Here is a 21,173-nt window from a genome sequence, read left to right on the forward strand (position 1 = left end):
TGAAAAGGTACTATTAAAATAATATTGAGTATTTTCTAGCATGCTGGTGGCACTTGAGGACCGTAGGCTTACACCCCCCTAGTGACCAGGCTATTTTTTACAATTTAGGCCACTGTAGCTTTAAGGCCTCGCTGCAGGGCCGTACAATTCAGCACACAAGTGACACCCCCCCTCCCTTTTCTGCCCACCAACAGAGCTTTCTGTTGGTGAGCTCTGATCCCTGCCGCCCTGTTTGTTTATTTTTTTATTTATTTGGGGCTTTTTTATAAATACATTTAATAATTTTACATAGGCATCAGCCTATGACAACTGATGGCTCTTGGGCCTCCCAGGGGGTCAGCCGTGTGTCCCCGCTACAGAGCTGCCGTAGATCACAGAGCTGTACGGTATAAATAGACGCCGGTTTCGTCATCTAACAGTCCCCTAGCGGCGATTGCCGATAGGAGACTAATAATGGAGCTCCACTCCGTCATTCAAGCGGAGATACGCGCGCATCGGCATGCGCAATCTCCTGCAAAACCCCGCCCCAGGAATTCACGCCAATTGGGGTTGAGCAGTCCTGGGGCTGCCGCCGGCGTGGCGCAGTCCTAAAGCAGTTGAAAGACATTTTATTATCAGAATATGAAAATATCACCTAGGAGAAAACATAGGAGAAAAAGTGAATTGGATATGGGCCCAGGAATCATCCGAATATGTTCACCAGGGGTGTCAAACTCAAAAGCTCAAATACAAAGTGGGCCGAAATTGTACAATGGGACCTAGTTGCAGGCCAACCTCAATGTCTATTGGCCACCCCCCTCCCTCATAAAGTTCTCTCCAACCCCTATACAGTTCCTTGGTGTCTAGTTGTCCTCTCTCCCCTATACAGTTCCCTGGTGTCTAGAGGCCCCCACCCTCCCCTCCACAGTTCCCTAGTGTCTAGTAACCCCCTCTCTCCTCTATACAGTTCCCTAGTGTTTAGGGCTTTCCCCCTACCTCGCCCATATGGCTTCCCTGGTGTTATAGGGCTTCACCTCCAATGTAGCTTCCCTGGTGGGCCTAACATAATGCAAAGTGGGAAAACCACTGGAGGGCCAAATGTTAAGGCTCTGAGGGCCAGATTTGGCCCGCGGCCGGAGTTTGATATATATGACCTAAACAAAATGCATTTGAAAATATAAATAAAATATGTACTGTTAGTTTTGAAAGACAAAGTACCTTGAAGAAATGTTTGTAAGTTCTTAAAGCGGACCTGAACTTAGAACTTCCTCCCAAGATAAGCAACAGCATAATAACCTTTAAAGAAAAAAACATTTCTTTGTTACAGCTAATACAAATCCTGCAATATATCTGCAGTGTGTCTACTTCCTGCTTTCATGGAAGCAGAAATAGCTTTAACATCCTGTGTGAACCAATTAGCTGCTCTGCCAAGGCAGCCAGATGACACAGCTGAGAGATCAAATTACAGTGGTGATAAGTCACAGATGAGGGGGGATTAGACAGGCTAAACCCTCTAAATACATACAGGGTGCACTTCTTTGTTTTCCTTCTGTCCAGTGCAAGAGTTCAGGTCCACTTTAATTTCATTTGCTAAAAGCATTTCTGTTGCAGATGTAGATAATGTCACACTTATTTGATGTGTGCTGTAAGAAAAAGTTTGCTATAAAGCCACTCTGAAATAGCATGGAAGGAAAAGCCATTATCATTTCAAATGCTTCACATTCTGTGCAAACTGAACCAATTACAACATGCAATTTAGTCCCTTCTTAGTTTACGCTTTAATGTTTCTTTCACATCTATTCACACACAAAAGTGCCAAAATGAGCAGCAGCCAATTAACCTAGAAGATATGTGTGCAGTGTGTGGGAGGAAACCGGCAGAGCACCTGGTAGAAACCCATACAAAGATGGTAAGAACATAAATTCTATGCGTGATTTTGTTCTAGGACAGGATGAAACAAAAACAAGACTGCTGCAAGGCCAGAGTGCTAAATACTCAGCCACAGTGCTACCAGATAAATCAGCTCTGCTGTGCCCCTTCCCAGAGCCAATACATTCATCCCTATCATCAGACTGATCAGGAATTTTATTTGGTATGTAAGCCGCAGTAAGTTTTATCTATAAAGAAAGTTTGCAAATCATTATTTATAGCACTCTTTAGTGCCTAGTATACACCATGTAATTTACCGTCAGACAGTCTAGATTTCCGACAGGTCTGATCTGATTTCCGATCGTTTTTTTTTTTATTGATTTTGTATAAAAGTGATTGGAAATTCGATCAGTAAAAACGATTGGAAATCAGATCGGATCTGTTGGAAATAATCAATTCAACCCATTTATCTGAAAGGAAATTGCGTGGTGTGTACCAGGCATAAAGGACAACTGAAGCATGAGGGAGATGGAGGCTGCCTTATTTATTTTCCTTTTAAACAATACCAGTTGCCTTTCGGCCCTGGTGATCCTCTGCCTCTAATACTTTTAGCCATAGACCCAGAACAAGCATGCAGCAGATCTGACAAGATTATCTCCATGCTTGTTTCTGGTATTATGCTAGGTACACATGATGAGATTTTCTGGCCGATTTTCTGTCAGATCGATTATCTCCAACCTGTCCGATCTGCTTTCCGATCGATTTTCGAGGATTAATCGATTTCCATTCACTGCGATAGGAAATCGCTCGGAAAATGCTCGGAAATCGATCAGAAAGCAGATCGGACAGGTTGGAAATAATCGATCTGACAGTAAATGGGCCAGAAAATCTCATAAGGTAGCCATACACTGGTCGATTTGCCATCAGATTCGACCAACAGATAGATCCCTCTCTGACCGAATCTGATCAGAGAGGGATCGTATGGCTACCTTTACTGCAAACAGATTGTGAACCGATTTCAGCCTGAAACCGTACACAATCTGTGGTGGTGGTGCTCTGCTGCCGCTACCCCCCCCCCCCCCCCGCATACATTACCTGCTCCGCCGGCCCGACTGCCCCCGGTCACCGCTGCTCCGTCTCTCCGCTCTGGTCTGGTCTCCGGGTCCGGCATGCTTCACTTCTTCCTGCCCTCTACTGTTTAAACTTCCTGCCGGGCAGGAGGAAGTGAAGCATGCCGGACCCGGAGACCAGACCAGAGCGGAGACAGAGCAGCGGTGACCGGGGGCAGTCGCGCCGGCGGAGCAGGTAATGTATTGCCGCTCTATTGCGTCGGTCGTCGGGCACTCGAGCGCCGCTAGCGACGCGCTCCCTACCCGCGGGCGATCGACGGTAATTTTCCGCACGGAGCGATCGACGGGATCGGACGAAATAGATCGAAATTCAGCGTATAGCGGGAACGATGTGACAGCAGATTCGATCCCAGTAATCGAATCTGCTGTCGATCGGCGGGGAATCGGCCTAGTGTATGGCCAGCTATAGTTTGTACCCAGCAATAGTTAAACACTACTGCAGCCAAATAGATCAGCAGGGCTGCCAGACAATTAGTATTGTTTAAAAGGAAATAAATATGGCAGCCTATATAGTCTTCTCACTTCAGATGTCTTTTTAAGGGTGACTCCTCATTGAAATACCCAAAAATGATCCTGATTCACAACTTCCTGAAGAAGCCAATCCCTGTGAGATCAGTTATGTGCAATGTAAGTATTTTAGCAAGCTGCATTTTTTACAGGCGTACCTGCGGTGCTCTGATGCTGACCATTTATTGTGATGCAAAAATTGTCTTGCAGGAAGTGGGGGTGATTGCTGTGTACAGACAAATACAGTATTTCTGCCATCCCTATAGATACATACTTCTTTTTTTGTCAAGGAAAGTATCATTGCAGTAAACGTAAAGACACTGAGATATCTGAAATTGTACTTCCTGATTTGTGCAGACTTTTGGGTAAGCCCTTAGGGCTCTTTCACATGTAGAACGCATGCAGGAGCCGTTCTCCTGCACGTGTTATATGCCCTGCGGCGTGTCGCCGGGATGTTGCAGTAAAACGCAATCAGCGGCGTAGTAATTAACGCGACAGGAAAACATCAGCTCCGGACGATTAAAAGCTCCCGGGTGCGTTGTACCGCAGCGCATCAAAACGAATCGTCGGATGTGAAAGGTAAAATGAAAGTCTATGGACTTTCATTTTACGTTGGTTAACGCAAAGTTTCGACTTTGCGTTAAAACGCAGCAAATGGGCTCTGGTGTGAAAGAGCCCTTAAAGGGACCCCGAGCAGTGATTAAAAACAAAATCTGAACTTACCTGGGGCTTTCTCCAGCCCACCGTAGGTTGGGAGGTCCCTCGGCGTCCTTCTGGCTTCTCTCCCGGTCCCTCCGCAGAAATGACACCCGGCGGCATCCGGCGACACTGGGACCGAGTGTCGGGCTCCCTCTTCCTGAAAGATGACATTAGTCATCATCACCCTGGCCGCCTCGCGTCATCACGGCGGGCGGCGTGACAGTACTGCGCAAGTGCGATTAAACCGCGCATGCGCAGTACTGTGATGCCGGCCGTCGTGGTGACGCAAGGCAGCCGGTGTGATGACGACTAACATCATCTTTCAGGAAGAGGGAGCCCGACGCTCGGTCCTGGTGTCGCCGGGTGCCGCTGGATGTCATTTCTGCGGAGGGATCGGGAGAGAAGCCAGAAGGACGCCGAGGGACCTCCCGACCTACGCTGGGCTGGAGAAAGCCCCAGGTAACTTCAGATTTTGTTTTTTATCACTGCTCGGAGTCCCTTTAACCAATAACATTCAGAGAGATGAAAATTCCAGTAAGTCTTGTAAGCTAGAGTGTTTCTCAACATTTTATTGGTATGTACCCCTTTTAAAACCTTGTACTCACCAAGTTTCCCCCTGTCATAGTAAACATTATCACAAGTACCTAGAGATGAGCGTAATGACGTAATTACGATTTCGCGAAATTTCACGTAATTAGTGTAATTACGATTATGGCCGTAAGTACATAGTCGTAATGAAGAAGGATTTCGCAAAATTTCGCGTAAGCGTAATTTTCGCATAATTTTCGCATTACAGTGGGTATTACGATATTAATGCGTATGGCCATGCTCCCAAGCGGAAAAGTTGACGCATGGATCAATGTTAGGTAGCCGCCGACTTTAAGGGTTAATAGCAAAGCCCCCTTAAATGCTAAGAGCCTCAAGTTTGGAGAATATATTAAGGAGATCAGGAGGAATAAGAGGAAAAAAAATTTTTTCAAAAAGACATTATAGTTTTTGAGAAAATCGATGTTAAAGTTTCAAAGTAAAAATGTATACATTTAAAAACCCGCCGACTTTAACGGTTAATAGCAAAGCCTGCTTAAAGTTTAGGAACACCAAATTCCTAGGGTATATTAAGGGGATCAGTGGGAATAAGAGGAATTTTTTTTTTTCAAAAAGACCTTATAGTTTTTGAGAAAATCGATTTTTAAGTTTCAAGGGCAAAAATGTCTTTTAAATGCGGAAAATGTCAGTTTTTTTTGCACAGGTAACAATAGTGTATTATTTTCATAGATTCCCCCAAGTGGGAAGAGTTTTACTTACTTCGTTCTGAGTGTGGGAAATATAAAAAAAAAACGACGTGGGGTCCCCCCTCCCAGACCTCTTTAACCCCTTGTCCCCCATGCAGGCTGGGATAGCCAGAATGCGGAGCACAGGCCGCGTGGGGCTCCGCACCCTGACTATACCAGCCCGCATGGTCCATGGATTGGGGGGTCTCGGAAGGGGAGGGGCAGCCAAGCTTTCCCCTCCCCTCCGAAAAAAGGGGTTCCCCAGATGCCCACCCCCCCTCCCAGGAGAAATGAGTATAGAGGTACTTGTACCCCTTACCCATTTCCTTTAAGAGTTAAAAGTAAATAAACACACAAACACTTAGAAAAAGTATTTTAATTGAACAAAAAACATAACCACGAAAAAAGTCCTTTAACCACCCTGGCGTTCTATTGAGATCGCCAGGGCGGCTGCGGAAGGGTTTTTTTTAAATTAAAGAAAAACTATTTCATGCAGCCAACTGAAAGTTGGCTGCATGAAAGCCCACTAGAGGGCGCTCCTGGAGCATAATTCCGATCGCCTCCGGTATTTTAATTGAACAAAAAACATAACCACGAAAAAAGTCCTTTAATATTCTTAATTAACCAATAATACTTACCTGTCCCTTTAAATAAATGATCCCTCGCAATATCCTCGGAAATGTTCTATCAGTTACAATGTAACAAAGTTATTACAATGTAACAACTTTGTTACATTGTAACTACGCCGCACCCGCCGTCACTCGCCGCTCAGCCGCCGCAGCAATTACGCGTCCGTGCAGGACGCTAAGTCCCCGCAGCTCCCGCTGTCCACCCCGCCCACATCTGTCACCCACATGTCACCCACACGTGGGTGACATGTGGGTGACATGTGGGAGAGGCGGGGAGGGCATCGGAGCCGGCGGGGACTTAGCGTCCTGCACGGAGTCCGGACCCGACAGAGCTCTGAGCTATATAGCTCAGAGCTCTCTAAGCATCTTTGTATTTGGGCTCCAAGGAGCCCCATTGGTCCTTAGCAGACCAATGGGGTTCCTTCAAATCAGAAGGAACCCCATTGGTCTGCTAAGGACCAATGGGGCTCCTTGGAGCCCAAATACAAAGATGCTTAGAGAGCTCTGAGCTATATAGCTCAGAGTAGCTCAGAGCTCTGTCGGGTCCGTGCGGCGGCTGAGCGGCGAGTGACGTCGGGTGCGGCGTAGTTACAATGTAACAAAGTTGTTACATTGTAATAACTTTGTTACATTGTAACTGATAGAACATTTCCGAGGCTATTGCGAGGGATCATTTATTTAAAGGGACAGGTAAGTATTAATGGTTAATTAAGAATATTAAAGGACTTTTTTCGTGGTTATGTTTTTTGTTCAATTAAAATACTTTTTCTAAGTGTTTGTGTGATTATTTACTTTTAACTCTTAAAGGAAATGGGTAAGGGGTACAAGTACCTCTATACTCATTTCTCCTGGGAGGGGGGGGGTGGGCATCTGGGGGACCCCTTTTTAAAGGGGACTCCCAGATTCCACCATGAACCCCCCCCCAGGAAATCGCGGCCTCCACCTCCACCGCCCATCGAAGGTGGAGAAGAGCCCCTTGTCCTTGGATTGGACAAGGGCTCGGAGGGGGAGGGGAAAGCTTGGCTGCCACTCCCCTTCCGAGACCCCCCAATCCATGTACCATGCGGGCTGGTATAGTCAGGGTGCGGAGCCCCACGCGGCCGGTGCTCCGCATTCTGGCTATCCCAGCCTGCATGGGGGACAAGGGGTTAAAGAGGTCTGGGAGGGGGGACCCCACGTCGTTTTTTTTTATATTTCTCACACTCAGAACGAAGTAAGTAAAACTCTTCCCACTTGGGGGAATCTATGAAAATAATACACTATTGTTACCTGTGCAAAAAAAACTGACATTTTCCGCATTTAAAAGACATTTTTGCCCTTGAAACTTAAAAATCGATTTTCTCAAAAACTATAAGGTCTTTTTGAAAAAAAAAAAAATTCCTCTTATTCCCACTGATCCCCTTAATATACCCTAGGAATTTGGTGTTCCTAAACTTTAAGCAGGCTTTGCTATTAACCGTTAAAGTCGGCGGGATTTTAAATGTATACATTTTTACTTTGAAACTTTAACATCGATTTTCTCAAAATCTATAAGGTCTTTTTGAAAAAAAAAATTTCCTCTTATTCCTCCTGATCTCCTTAATATATTCTCCAAATTTAAGGCTCTTAGCATTTAAGGGGTGTCACGGACGATTGCGGGGACGCAGGCGCGTCCTGGAACCGCCCGTGAAGAAAAGCGATCGCACTCGATTCTCTGCGTCGATTGCGCTTCAAATCGATAGAATCTGGATTTATTGTGTAGGAGGTCTGCAGTCCCTTCTTAGCAGAGGAATAGCATCACCTTAACTGCAGGATGGCTCTTTTGATATGCTAATGAGCCTGGGCCCAGAGAGTCCCTGGCTTCAAGCTGTGCTGATGGCCCATCCATCAGGTATAAGGTGACAAACACCATGACAGAACCAAATTTAGAGTGAGGGAACTCAGACACTCCGACTCCTTTTCCCAGCAGGGAGCCGACATGTGGCTTGCTGCTGCCAACTTCAAAGAACCTTTGCCTGGGAATGACCTGGTATAAATCCCAGGGGTCTCTCATATTCCATAAATGGCTATATGTATCATATTTTCTGTGTTGCCAGGCTGGCAGACCCTCCAAACTAACAGAGCAGGTAGGGCCCTGCCTGGCGTTGGGTCTGAGAACATTTCAGAACCTTCTGAGGTAAAGACTGCCCGTTAGGCAGTCCAACAGTGCCCTAATGGTACCACAGGGGTCCCACCCCTCATGTTTGGTATCAGACTGCTGGGTACATCGAGGCAGATCTGAAAATATTAGTAAATCTGCCCTGACCTGTACGGTTCTGTGAGATAGAGCCCATATATGGTTAAGGCATGATTTCTGGTCTCCAGGACAAGGGCAGGACTCATCTCATGTTCTAAGGGGGTGTGTGGGCCCGCCCTCACTTCCTCCTACTGAATCAGGGGCATAAGAATGGGAGAGGAGCCAAAACTCAGAGTCCTCCACACTGAACCATCTTGCACTCATCAGATGCCAGCTTGAGGATATGCTGGTATCCACCTGGTCTGAACTCTGGACTTTGAAACCAAGGACTTTATGATTCTTCCCACAATAAGGACATCTTTCCAGGAACTAAGTAATTTTCTCCCTTCTTTTATTTTTCATACTGGCTATTGCTGTTTTCATAATTGTTGATTTTCATAATTGTCTGTATATATTAATTATTTATATTGCGTGAATAAACGACTTTCTCCAAGTCATTCACTTTCCGCTACCCTGCTTATCAGCACACACAGAAATGATCCCGGGTCTCTGAAGATACGCTACTGTTTGTTTGTTGTTGGCTAGACAGAATATCGTGTGTTTAACCGTTTTATTCGCAGGATTAGTCAGTCAGTTAGTGGGCCCCACGGTCCCATAGTAACCGCGGTGGTGGCAGTTTACTCTGAACCAGTAGGTGACGTTGTAATCACCCGTGTCTCACAGGCTCCCTTCTGAGTTGTCTGCGGCTAATTCTTAACGGTTCCTGCGCATTGACTGCGACCAGAGTTCGCACGATCTGTGCGCTGGCACCGTTTAGAAGGCTAAGTGCGGTCAGCCACTGAGGGCTCCTGTGACAGTGTTAGGCAGCGGTTGGATCTGTGTTGTGCTGAAAGTATCTGCGATAGCGCTAGCGCTATCGAGAAACGAACTAATTCGTTGGTGTAGCTGGAAGGCAATATATTTTTTATATATACAGAGAGACTGTGTAGCCAGTACCCCTTCCCCAAAGTTTTATTTTATTTGGCATGGAAATGTCCGGGAACTACCAGAACATGTGCCTAGCAGACCTGGAAAATCTTTGCGAAGAGAGGGGCATTGGCATCCTCCGCAAGACAAAACGGGACCTGATAGCAGACTTGTCCAGATGGGATGCCCAGCAACTGCGGGAGCCGGGAGTGTCCGCTGAGGTGGATACCAGCCCATCTGACAATCAAGGGGAACCAGAGGCTGAAGATCTTAGGCGTACAGAGGTTGAGCATCCTGCGGGCCCTGTTGCAACAGTTACGCCAGAGACTGTCAGTATGGACCCCAATCCCAGAGTTTCTGACATTACTCGCCCGGAACTGGCCAGTACTGGACTGTCCATGGGTGCTGACCCGGTAATGCAGCAGGCATTACAAAAGCTGATGGAGACTGACCTGGACAAGTACATGCAGTACATGGAAGCACGAGAGGAACGGGAGCGCCAATCTGCAGAACGCAAAGCTGCTGCTGCTGCTGAACGCCACGCGGAGAGGGATGCCGCTGAGCGAGAACGGGAGCGCCAACGACAGCATGAGCTAAACTTGGCAAAGGTTCAACAGGCCAGCCGGAGTTCACCGCCCAGCCTCCCTGCTGAAGGAGCTGCAGCACCCGTAAGTGCAAAATTTAAATTTGCTAATATTGAAAAAGACACTGACATTGACTTGTTTTTGCGGTCTTTTGAAAAAGCATGCCGTCAGTATCGTCTGTCCCAAGACCAGTGGGCCAGACATCTGACACCGTTGCTGCGCTACAAAGCGCTTGATGCCTTCGCAGAATTGCCTGCGGAGAAGGATAATGATTATGCTGCTATAAAAGACGCTATCATTACTAAGTACCAGCTGACGCCAGAGGCCTATCGGAAAAAGTTCAGGGCCTGGCAGAAAAAGTCTTCTAAATTCGTACCGAGATGTGGTCAGCAGCTTGCTCACCACACTCCGCCAGTGGACACTAGGCCTCACCAAAGGGTCTTATGGCGTCCTGGAGGACTTGATAGTCCTGGAACAATTTCTGAACATTTGCCCTGCTGATGTACGACAATTTGTGCTAGAACGCAAGCCGGCTTCAGCAACTGTCGCTGCAGACCTTGCTGAGACTTTTGCAACTACCCGGGTGGCTGATACACGCAGAACTGTCCCATCCAGCTGGAGAGGAGGTCAGCCCAATACCTCGGCAGACCCTCCTGCCCCTGTGAGCCGTCCGCCACAGAGGCCACCCAGCGCAGCTGCTGCACCCAGGCCTGCAGCGCCTGGAGAGGTCACCTGTCACTACTGCCGCCAGCCCGGACACATGAAATTCGACTGTCCGGAGCGGAGACAGACACCACCAGCACCTGGATCATCTGCATCACCTGCACCTCACCCACAGCAGAGGCAACCTGCCAGCGAACCACAGCCTGGATCATCAGATTTTGTCCTGTTTGCCCGCGGAAAGGAAATCCGCGACCGAACCGACCAGCAGCAACTTGTTAGAGTGAACGGCAAAGTTGTCACCGGATTCCGAGACACCGGAGCTGACATCACGTTAGTTCACTCACATCTTGTGCCAAAGGAGAGCATCAGCTCCAGCCGATCCCTTGCCCTTACTGGAGTAGAGGGCACCCTTTTCCACATAGCCCACGCCAGAGTGAAGCTGGATTGGGGAGTGGGAGGGGTCCACGAAAGGGTTGTTGGGGTTATGAAGGATCTCCCAGTCCCTGTGTTGCTAGGGACTGATTTGGGCAAGCTTGTGTCCTACTATGAACCTGCCACGACCGCCTTGTCGCTCACGGAAGGAGACGGACTCTCCACCCACCACCAGGTACTTTATACACTTGGGGGAGCACCAGGGGGAGGTGGGTTGAATGTGCCCAGTTCAAGGGTACCAGGTTCAATAGTGCCTGCTTCAAAGGCACCTGAGTTTGATATACAGACTGTCTGTTGTGATGATGCTGTAACTGTACCTGAGTTTACTGTACAACCTATCTGTAATTCAAAAATGTCTATACCTGTCAATATCATTACTGCATGCGATGATGATTTGAGTAATGTCCGTCTGTGCCATTCTGACAGTGTACCGGTGCTAGCAGTACCGCGCAGCTGCACTGCTCAGAACCCGAGCTCAGGACAGGTGGAGGGGGTTCCGGCCTCCTCCCCCTCCTCTGACCACAGGGATGAGACCTTTCAGCCGCTGGCCTCGTGTGACATGAGCCAGTTGGCTGAAACTGACAGCGCCATATTCTCAGCCGCACTACAAAGTGACCCAAGCCTGGAGGTGCTCAGGAAGCAAGCCGCTGAGCCCCTCGCAGACGGGGCCGCTTTCAAGGGGTACTGGGAAGGTGGGAGACTGTACAGTGAGTCTGTACAGCCCCCTACAGGTAGATCCCACGCGAATACCAAATGGCTTGTGGTCCCGAGTGCGTTCAGGGGACATGTGCTGAAATCCGCACATGGTAATCCTCTGACCGGGCACTCGGGTGTCCGCAAGACACTCGCCGGTATTCGGAAACAGTTTTATTGGCCCCGGATGAACAGGGATGTAGCCAACTACTGCAGGGCATGTGCCGTCTGTCAGGAGCTGGGAAGGTCCAGGGATTCCCGCGGGGTTCCCTTAGGTCCACAGCCACTCAGCAGGGGAACCCTGCGTGGGCTGGCCGTTGACCTAACCAACCCACTGCCCGTTGTCCGCAGTCCCGGCAGACACCACGTCCGACTGCAGTGGCGCAAACGCCCTGTCCAGAACGGTCCATGTTGGGTCAACCCTGAGGGTAGCCGACCGCGACCGGTCCAGGGGAACCGAGCCACAGGCTCCAATAGGTTTTCCCGCCGTACCGGCAACTCGAGGCCCGTCAGCCAGGTTAGCGGCGCCGCCACACATCTTGCGGATGAGTGGCTAAGCCACGGACAAGGGGGGGGGCTGTCACGGACGATTGCGGGGACGCAGGCGCGTCCTGGAACCGCCCGTGAAGAAAAGCGATCGCACTCGATTCTCTGCGTCGATTGCGCTTCAAATCGATAGAATCTGGATTTATTGTGTAGGAGGTCTGCAGTCCCTTCTTAGCAGAGGAATAGCATCACCTTAACTGCAGGATGGCTCTTTTGATATGCTAATGAGCCTGGGCCCAGAGAGTCCCTGGCTTCAAGCTGTGCTGATGGCCCATCCATCAGGTATAAGGTGACAAACACCATGACAGAACCAAATTTAGAGTGAGGGAACTCAGACACTCCGACTCCTTTTCCCAGCAGGGAGCCGACATGTGGCTTGCTGCTGCCAACTTCAAAGAACCTTTGCCTGGGAATGACCTGGTATAAATCCCAGGGGTCTCTCATATTCCATAAATGGCTATATGTATCATATTTTCTGTGTTGCCAGGCTGGCAGACCCTCCAAACTAACAGAGCAGGTAGGGCCCTGCCTGGCGTTGGGTCTGAGAACATTTCAGAACCTTCTGAGGTAAAGACTGCCCGTTAGGCAGTCCAACAGTGCTCTAATGGTACCACAGGGGTCCCACCCCTCATGTTTGGTATCAGACTGCTGGGTACATCGAGGCAGATCTGAAAATATTAGTAAATCTGCCCTGACCTGTACGGTTCTGTGAGATAGAGCCCATATATGGTTAAGGCATGATTTCTGGTCTCCAGGACAAGGGCAGGACTCATCTCATGTTCTAAGGGGGTGTGTGGGCCCGCCCTCACTTCCTCCTACTGAATCAGGGGCATAAGAATGGGAGAGGAGCCAAAACTCAGAGTCCTCCACACTGAACCATCTTGCACTCATCAGATGCCAGCTTGAGGATATGCTGGTATCCACCTGGTCTGAACTCTGGACTTTGAAACCAAGGACTTTATGATTCTTCCCACAATAAGGACATCTTTCCAGGAACTAAGTAATTTTCTCCCTTCTTTTATTTTTCATACTGGCTATTGCTGTTTTCATAATTGTTGATTTTCATAATTGTCTGTATATATTAATTATTTATATTGCGTGAATAAACGACTTTCTCCAAGTCATTCGCTTTCCGCTACCCTGCTTATCAGCACACACAGAAATGATCCCGGGTCTCTGAAGATACGCTACTGTTTGTTTGTTGTTGGCTAGACAGAATATCGTGTGTTTAACCGTTTTATTCGCAGGATTAGTCAGTCAGTTAGTGGGCCCCACGGTCCCATAGTAACCGCGGTGGTGGCAGTTTACTCTGAACCAGTAGGTGACGTTGTAATCACCCGTGTCTCACAGGCTCCCTTCTGAGTTGTCTGCGGCTAATTCTTAACGGTTCCTGCGCATTGACTGCGACCAGAGTTCGCACGATCTGTGCGCTGGCACCGTTTAGAAGGCTAAGTGCGGTCAGCCACTGAGGGCTCCTGTGACAAGGGGGCTTTGCTATTAACCCTTAAAGTCGGCGTTTTTTTTATATTATACGGAGCGTTACGGTTTAACGCGAAATTACGGTAGCGTTTAATGCGAAATTACGGCATGAACGAAACGCGAAATTACGCGTTGAAAATTACGCTTACGGTATTTTCAATTACGATTTTAATGGCAATTACGCTACCGTAATTTCGCATCGTAATCGCAAATTTCGCATGCGTAATTATAGTAATGCGAAATTACGAAAATTTCGGCTCAACTCTAGTACCCCTTGATAAATTCATATTTAATCATAGTAATTGATAAATTGGTTCTAAACAATTTCCAAGCATTCACTATTGCTTTTAATTAGCTAAAACACTAATTTGTTGTTTAAATAAGATTTATCATTTTCTAAAACTCTACATTTGTTATTCTTGGCTAAGAATATCAGTTCACTATTTTGTTTTTTACTAGTATAGTTGAGAAAGCTTTCAGGATAAGTACATACTGTAAACAATAAAATATACGAGTATAATAATTGTAACAGAATGACAAGGAATGGTAACTTTTCATAAAATGAAATAAAAATGGCTGGCTGCAATAATGTATGTTTTAATGAAATATATTTTTTAAAAAACAAACAAACCTGAACCGAATTTTACTCCACCTAAACCCCTCTCTGCAATGTTATTTATATAACATACTGCCCAGAGCTGCCTGAATCTGCTATCTCTATTGGCAGAAGCTATCCTTTTGTTTTTTGGAAATTATTATCTGGGAGCGATTTCTGAGTGATGTCTGATACCTGCTGTCAACACTAAATGATTATGGGGTGTAGGCAGTAAACTGCATTAAAGTGGACCTGAACTCTTGCATAGGACAGAAGGAAAACATAGAGAAATGCATCCTGTATGTATTTAGAGAGTTTAGCCCAGGGGTCTCAAACTCAATTTACCTCATCCTGACTTGCCACAGGAGGCAAAGTCAGGATAAGGCTGGGCCGCGTAAGGAATTTCACAATCGCGGCGCATCGCCGCCTCTGCCCGCCCCTTTCACTCTTCCTTCTCAGAGAGGGGCGGGGAGAGGCGGCGATCCGTGCGGCTATTGACCTCAGGAGGGGCAGAGCTGAAGCTGAAAGCTCTGCCCCTTCCAGGAAATGCCGGCGGATTGCCCCCCAGGCGATTTGGGGGCTCTGCAGCCCTTGTTTAGTGGTGGGGATGCGGCGGATTACTTGGGAGCACTGAAGCGAACTATAAGGAAGCTTTTACCGGCGAGGGCCACAAAATATTGTATCGAGGGCCGCAAATGGCCCGCGGGCCGCGAGTTTGAGACCCCTGGTTTAGCCTGTCTAATTCCCCCTCATCTGTAACTAGTCACAAGTTGCAATTTGATCTCTTCCCTGTGTCAGCCGACTGCCACGGCAGATAAGCTCATTTGAAAGCACAGGATGTGAACGATATGTCTGCTTCCATGAAAGTAGGAAGTAAAAACACTGCAGATTTATTGTAGGATTTGTATCACAAAAAAAACTTTACACATGTAATTCTGCTTAACGCAGTTTATTGTATACACCCCTATATCTGTATTAGAAAAAAAATACAACTTTGCAGCCCTAGGTAATAAGGAATATTACCAATTAAGTACCTCTCTGGTACAAGCCAAAGGTGAAAACATTCTGCATATATATTGGATTAATGCCTATGATATCATTATGACCATACAGGATTACAAATTGGATAATCAATCAAATGCAACAAAAAGTAATAATAATAATCATAAAAATAATAATGCGCTATAAGAAAACTTAGACAGTAGTTCATTATGTTAAAAGATCAAAAGAGGCGTTGCGCAAAAATGGCACGGGGCGATGCCGAAAATGGCATCTTACTACTAAAGCTATTTAACATTTCCAAAATGTCCTGAAACGTTAAATAACTTTAGTAATAAGATGTAATTAGGGGCATCTATCAAACATTACCTGATCCCGGTGATCCTGGCTTCTCTCCACTTCCTGTTTAGTTTGCAAGAGTCCTGTGGCAATAGTACAAGCCGCGATTTGCGGCAAGGAGATTAAATTATGGTGCCCAATAAATAGCGGGCACTAGAGGCCTGTTATTTATAGTGCCTGTTATTTATCGGGTGCCATAATTGAAACTTCTTGCCGCTAATTGTGGCTTGTACTATTGCCGCCTATGGCAGCACCATTTGTCCTGCGCCATTTTTATCTGCCCCACTCCCACCACCCTTCTCAGGCACATTACCTAAAAAATTGGTCCAGACCAGCAAAATGTGTTGTAACATGCAAATAAAAATTCAATTCAATTGTAATGGACTAAGATCCATTTATGAACTAAATTTGAGTCTTACAGTGCTGCCCATAATTATTCATAAACCTGTGTGTGCCTTATCTGGAGAAGCGGTATCCTCCTTGGTCCGCATCTGTGGAACACAGCAGTGTAGATTGCCTGCCTTGAGACATTGCCACCAGCAGAGCCCAGATTCACCAGGATGGCCTTCGTGGTGATCCTTGGATTCTTTTTCACCTCTCTCACTACCCTTATGGCCAGCACAGGTGTCACTTTAGGCTTCCGACCACGTCCTCTGAGATTTTCCACAGTGCGGGACATCTTGTATTTTTTAATAATACTTTGCACTGTAGCCACTGGAACTTGAACATGTAAAAATGGCCTTGTAGCCCTTTCCTGACTTGTGAGCAGCCACAATGCACAGCCGCAGGTCCTCATTGAGCTCCTTTGTCTTATGCTACGTACACATATGCGACAACGATCGTTCGTTGTCAACGACGAACGATCTTTTGACGAAAGAACGACCGAAGTAAAGTTAGTTGTAAAAAGTGTGTAACGATCACATCGTTAGAACGAATGTTACACCACGTAAAAGCACTTAATGCGCCTGCGCATAAAATTGTAAAGTTCCTTGGAGAAAAAGTGAAATGCGCATGTCCAGCCTGGTACGAACGATCGTTTCCAACGATGTACCACTTTTGCTAACGATCGTCGGTGGTAAAAATCCGCCAAGACAGAACTTTGTTTTGTAGCGATTTGTCTCGTTCGTCGTTTGCCTTAATAGTCGTTGGTTCGTTTTTTGTAACGATCGTCGTTGGTAAAGATCGGGGAACGATCGTTACAAACGACTATAGTCGCATGTGTGTACGCACCTTTAGCCATGACTGTCCACAAACTAGCTGCAGAGAGCTACTGTTTTCACCTGTTGAGTTGATTAAAACAGCTGTTACCAATTAATCAAGGTAATTAGGATGCTTTAGAACAGCTTGGACTATCTGTAATGGTATAGAATTTTGGATTTTCCCACAGACGTGTGAAGTTTGTATGAATAATTTTGAACTGGACACTTTTTGATCAAATGTAAATAAAAGCTGAGAAATGGGTTTTTTTCCACACTAATGCATCTTGTACATCGTCTTATTATCTTTTGGGAGACACCTATGTCATTTCCCATCAAAAAATTACTTGCTGGTTGAATAAAAGTAACTTTAAGTCAAAATTTGCCAGGGGTATGAATAATTATGGGCAGCACTAGCACTGTATCTCTACTATCTTTAAAATAACTACATTTTCTTTTGCTGCTTTTGGCTTCTGCTAAGGACAGTACCTGTGGATCCTTTTACAGGATTTTGATGAGCTAGAGCAGGCATGGGCAAACTCGGCCCTCCAGCTGTTAAGGAACTACAAGTCCCACAATGCATTGCAGGAGTCTGACAGCCACAGTCATGACTGATAAGGGCAAATGCATTGTGGGGCTTGTAGTTCCGTAACACCTGGAGGGCCGAGTTTGCCCATGCCTGAACTAGAAAGTTACAGCACAGCCAGACAGAAAATCACAGAAACACACAAACGGTAAAAAAAGATCAAAATCTCCTGAAAATAGCTTCAGATGTTCAGAGTGTGTGTGGAGTAGACTTTGTGAGGGAATTCAGCCATATACAGTATTTTGTTTGCAAAAGAGTTCATTAATTCAGCTGCACTCTATACCTTTTTCCACAAAGAATTTATTCAGGAAAATGAGATATGCCCCTTTGTCTTTCCCAGATAGGTTAATAAATGCCAGTGAGATCCAAAGGAGAAAACGGCAAATAAAAAGACACTAGTTTTGTGACTACAATTTCTAACAGTGGTGCTAGTTAGGATTTTTTATCTTTTTTTTTTTTTTATCAACCAAAAGGAATGTATTGAAAGATGCAAATCCAACAAATACCGCATATCCAAAAAGTCCATCAGAAAACAGACTTAAAATCCAAAACAAACACACTTAAAATCCAATACAGTGTGCCAATAGAACAGAAGACAGAGAAGATGATATATGTGAATAGAGGGGTCCATGAGGATAAAATTAAATCTTAGACACCCAACGGTCCCAGATTTTATTAAATTTTGTGGGGACATTTCTATGAGCATATATCAATTTCCTATAAGGTAGACAACCTCTGATTCTAGACTTCCAATCCTCTTTAGTAGGAGAAATTGGTGAAAGCTATCTAAACGTAATGCATTGCTTAGCAGCAAAGAGCATTTCAATAAGGAAAGCCTTGTCAAATTTGAACATGTCCAAAGTTGCAGGAGAACCCATTCTATTGTGGAGGAAGGTCACTACCTGTTTCCAGAAGCCTTCAACATTTGGACATTTACAAATCAAGTGAAGGAAGGAGGGATCACCAGCAAAACACTGAGGGCAAACTTTAAGAGTGATGGAGGAAAATTTAGCAACGCAGGCAGGTATATAACTCTGATGCAAGGTATAGATCTGCGTAAGCCTATCCTGAAGGGAGGGGGACACAAGGTGGGGAGTGAACAGGCACTCATTTGAGTCATCTTCATCTAGCTGAACGCCAAGTTGCATCCACCTAGGCATGGATTTCTCTAGAGCAGGAGCAGAGTGGTGTTCAAGGAGAAGGGAATACAGTGAGCAAATTTGATGGGAGATTGGGCCATCTTTAACTTCCTCCAAGATCAAGGAAACTTCCATGGATGGAAGACCACTGGGGAACTGTGCATGCAAAGCATGCTGCAGTTGACAGTTTATATACAAATGCATTGGAGACAGGGAAAACTGAGCTTAATGCAAGACTTGCCCAAGGTACAACACGCCCCTATCTGACCACAAGGAAGTGTTATGTAATTTAGCAAGTTCAGATAAATGGGGCTATGCCAAAGTGGGGTATGAAACTCCCAGTGGGTCGAGGGAACCATTATTTGAGCAGCCCTCCAGACTCTGGAAACCTGGCTCAGGATTGTATTTTGGATTTTTTTTTTATCTTAGTTCTCTCCAAAACTGAAAAGGGAGGAGATGGTAGTTAATATTTTTTCACTTTGACTACATTTCATCTTTACTGGGTGTACATACCATGAGCAAGTGTATTCACAATCTGTCACTGGGTGGATTAGAGATCTTAGCATATTTCACTTCTCTATAGCAAAATATGCTGTGTAATGGGTGTAAATGATTAGTAAATCTGTCTAGCACTGAACTTTTAACACCACATAAATGTTTAGCGAGTTTAAATTTATTTTAGCTAAGAGAACCTAATTCCAGTCTTAATTTTAATTTCCACTGTAAGGCATTACATCTTAATTAACTCCTACTTTCTGGTTAGAATCTCAAATCTTTTTGTTCAGTGCTTGTTGAGTGCCACAGTCCACAGGATCAACTCAGAATTGTTAGTACCTCCTTGATGGTACTCCCCATCTGGGGTACCACAATTTTTTTTAATTCCCTGCTTAGTGATTTTGAATAAAATGTCACAATTTTATTATCTAATCTCTATTGTATTCCTCACTACTTGTGTACTAGGATACACAGTTGTACCATTATCTGCTTGTTTAGTAAAATACCACATTTTTATTACTTCATAGTTTTCTTTAGACAGTTAATCATGATAGTCATTGGCTTGAGTAGTATAGGTTCTTTAACTCCAGATCCGCTGGAATACATTCCAGCGGATCTGGAGGTGCGTTTAGCCCACAGGGACAACATGAATAATTTGCGTATATTCAGCAGTGATGCACTGGGAGAAATCTCGGAGATAACTCCAACCTGAATTATTGCAAATACTTAGAAAGCAATTTTTTTTCCTTAGCATTTTAGTAAGAGGGCTTTTTGGTCCATTGTAGCCCCTTACACACTCTAATGAGTTCTGGTTTAGCATGAGCTTGCTGGCTAGTCTGTAACTCTTTCCCATTAATAAACTGTTTGCCTTTCTTCATAGACTACAGCATCAGCAACAAGAAAAGAAATATGGATTACAGAATCTGGAAAATATTTATGAAGTATCTGCATTTTCACAGTACTTGGGATTCAGCCATTAGTGTTATTTTACAATCTTATCCTCTGAAATGGGATGTTTTTAAAGATTATCTCGACAACCACTATCTGCAGTTAGTGAATGCCTTACCATTTTATGTCCATAAATAACACTAGCGTTTATTGCATTATGTCAGACCCCATCAATACCACCCTATCAAGAAGTATATGGGAAATTGATATACTTAATAATATATTAATATACATTTCCATTTTTAAAATGCATAGGGTTTTATAAGGTATCATATTAAACAGAAAATATATTACTTTGCAGGCAATTTTAGTTTTTAATAGCATTTTTACATTGATCTTTTACTGAGTTATATCCTTGCTTTTCAGAGAAATGTTTAATACGAGGAGTAACCAAGTTTCTCGGCTCTCAACGCATTACGTATCTTTGGGGGAAAATGATAATAACATTAGATGTGTGCCTAAAGGTAGCTCTCTTAAAGGGGAATTCCATGAAATATAATTGGAGTAGTCACTGAAAAAGAATAAAATGTGTGACTACTTATTACATTTTGGGTCCCTGGTGATCATATCAGTAACTCAATCCTCAAAAACCTTCAAAACCTTTCTTCACAATTAGACCTAATTAACCAGTTCCTGACCACTGGTATGCATATTTACGCCCCTGGAAACTTCACTTCAGCACCAGGGGCATAGATATGTGTACTCCTTTATTTACCTTGACATTCCCAATCGCCGTGCCGCTGCCATTCGTTTCCATCACAATCCCGCCATTCTGTGATCGGTGAATGGAAACCTGATCACAGTGCCTGTGATGAATGCAAGCCACCGTCAACGAGACAACAGCATTCATTAACAAAGTGAAAGTAAAGTAGTTAAACTTAATACTTCTGTGTACTGTTTACAATACTTGGGAATTAAGTGCAAGGAAGGGATCCGCAGACTTCAGTGTAACACCCCTTTCACCCCTACCCCATAGTTGCCAAAATAAACCGCTTGTAAAAAAAATAAAAAATGACATAATTAGTTACCTTAGGGACTTTTTAATATGTATGTCATGAGGGTATATTACCGTTATTTTTGTAAATAAAGACTTGTAATTATTGATATAGTTTTAAAAAATCCCTTAATGGAAAAAATATACCTTTATTTCCAGATAAAATATTATCGCCATACATTGTACTAGGGACACAGTTTTAATGTTGTAAAAACCAGGA

At 45.1% G+C, this 21,173-nt stretch overlaps 1 long non-coding RNA gene across 3 annotated transcripts in view; it reads left to right on the forward strand.

Annotated features, from left to right (window-relative positions):
- Positions 1-20,145, forward strand: part of LOC137538362 (uncharacterized) — a 31,523-nt gene extending 11,378 nt beyond the window's left edge. Inside the window, exons 3-4 of one of the 3 annotated variants that reach the window (XR_011024763.1) lie at positions 1,793-1,888; positions 19,892-20,145. This is a non-coding gene — a long non-coding RNA (uncharacterized lncRNA). Of the gene's footprint in view, positions 1-1,792; positions 1,889-3,518; positions 3,606-19,891 lie in introns of all 3 variants that reach the window. The other 2 variants (XR_011024764.1, XR_011024765.1) reach the window with 2 other exon arrangements.
- The last annotated feature ends 1,028 nt before the right edge of the window (positions 20,146-21,173 follow it).

The sequence above is a fragment of the Hyperolius riggenbachi genome, chromosome 11 (assembly GCF_040937935.1).
Source record: "Hyperolius riggenbachi isolate aHypRig1 chromosome 11, aHypRig1.pri, whole genome shotgun sequence".
NCBI lineage: Eukaryota > Metazoa > Chordata > Amphibia > Anura > Hyperoliidae > Hyperolius > Hyperolius riggenbachi.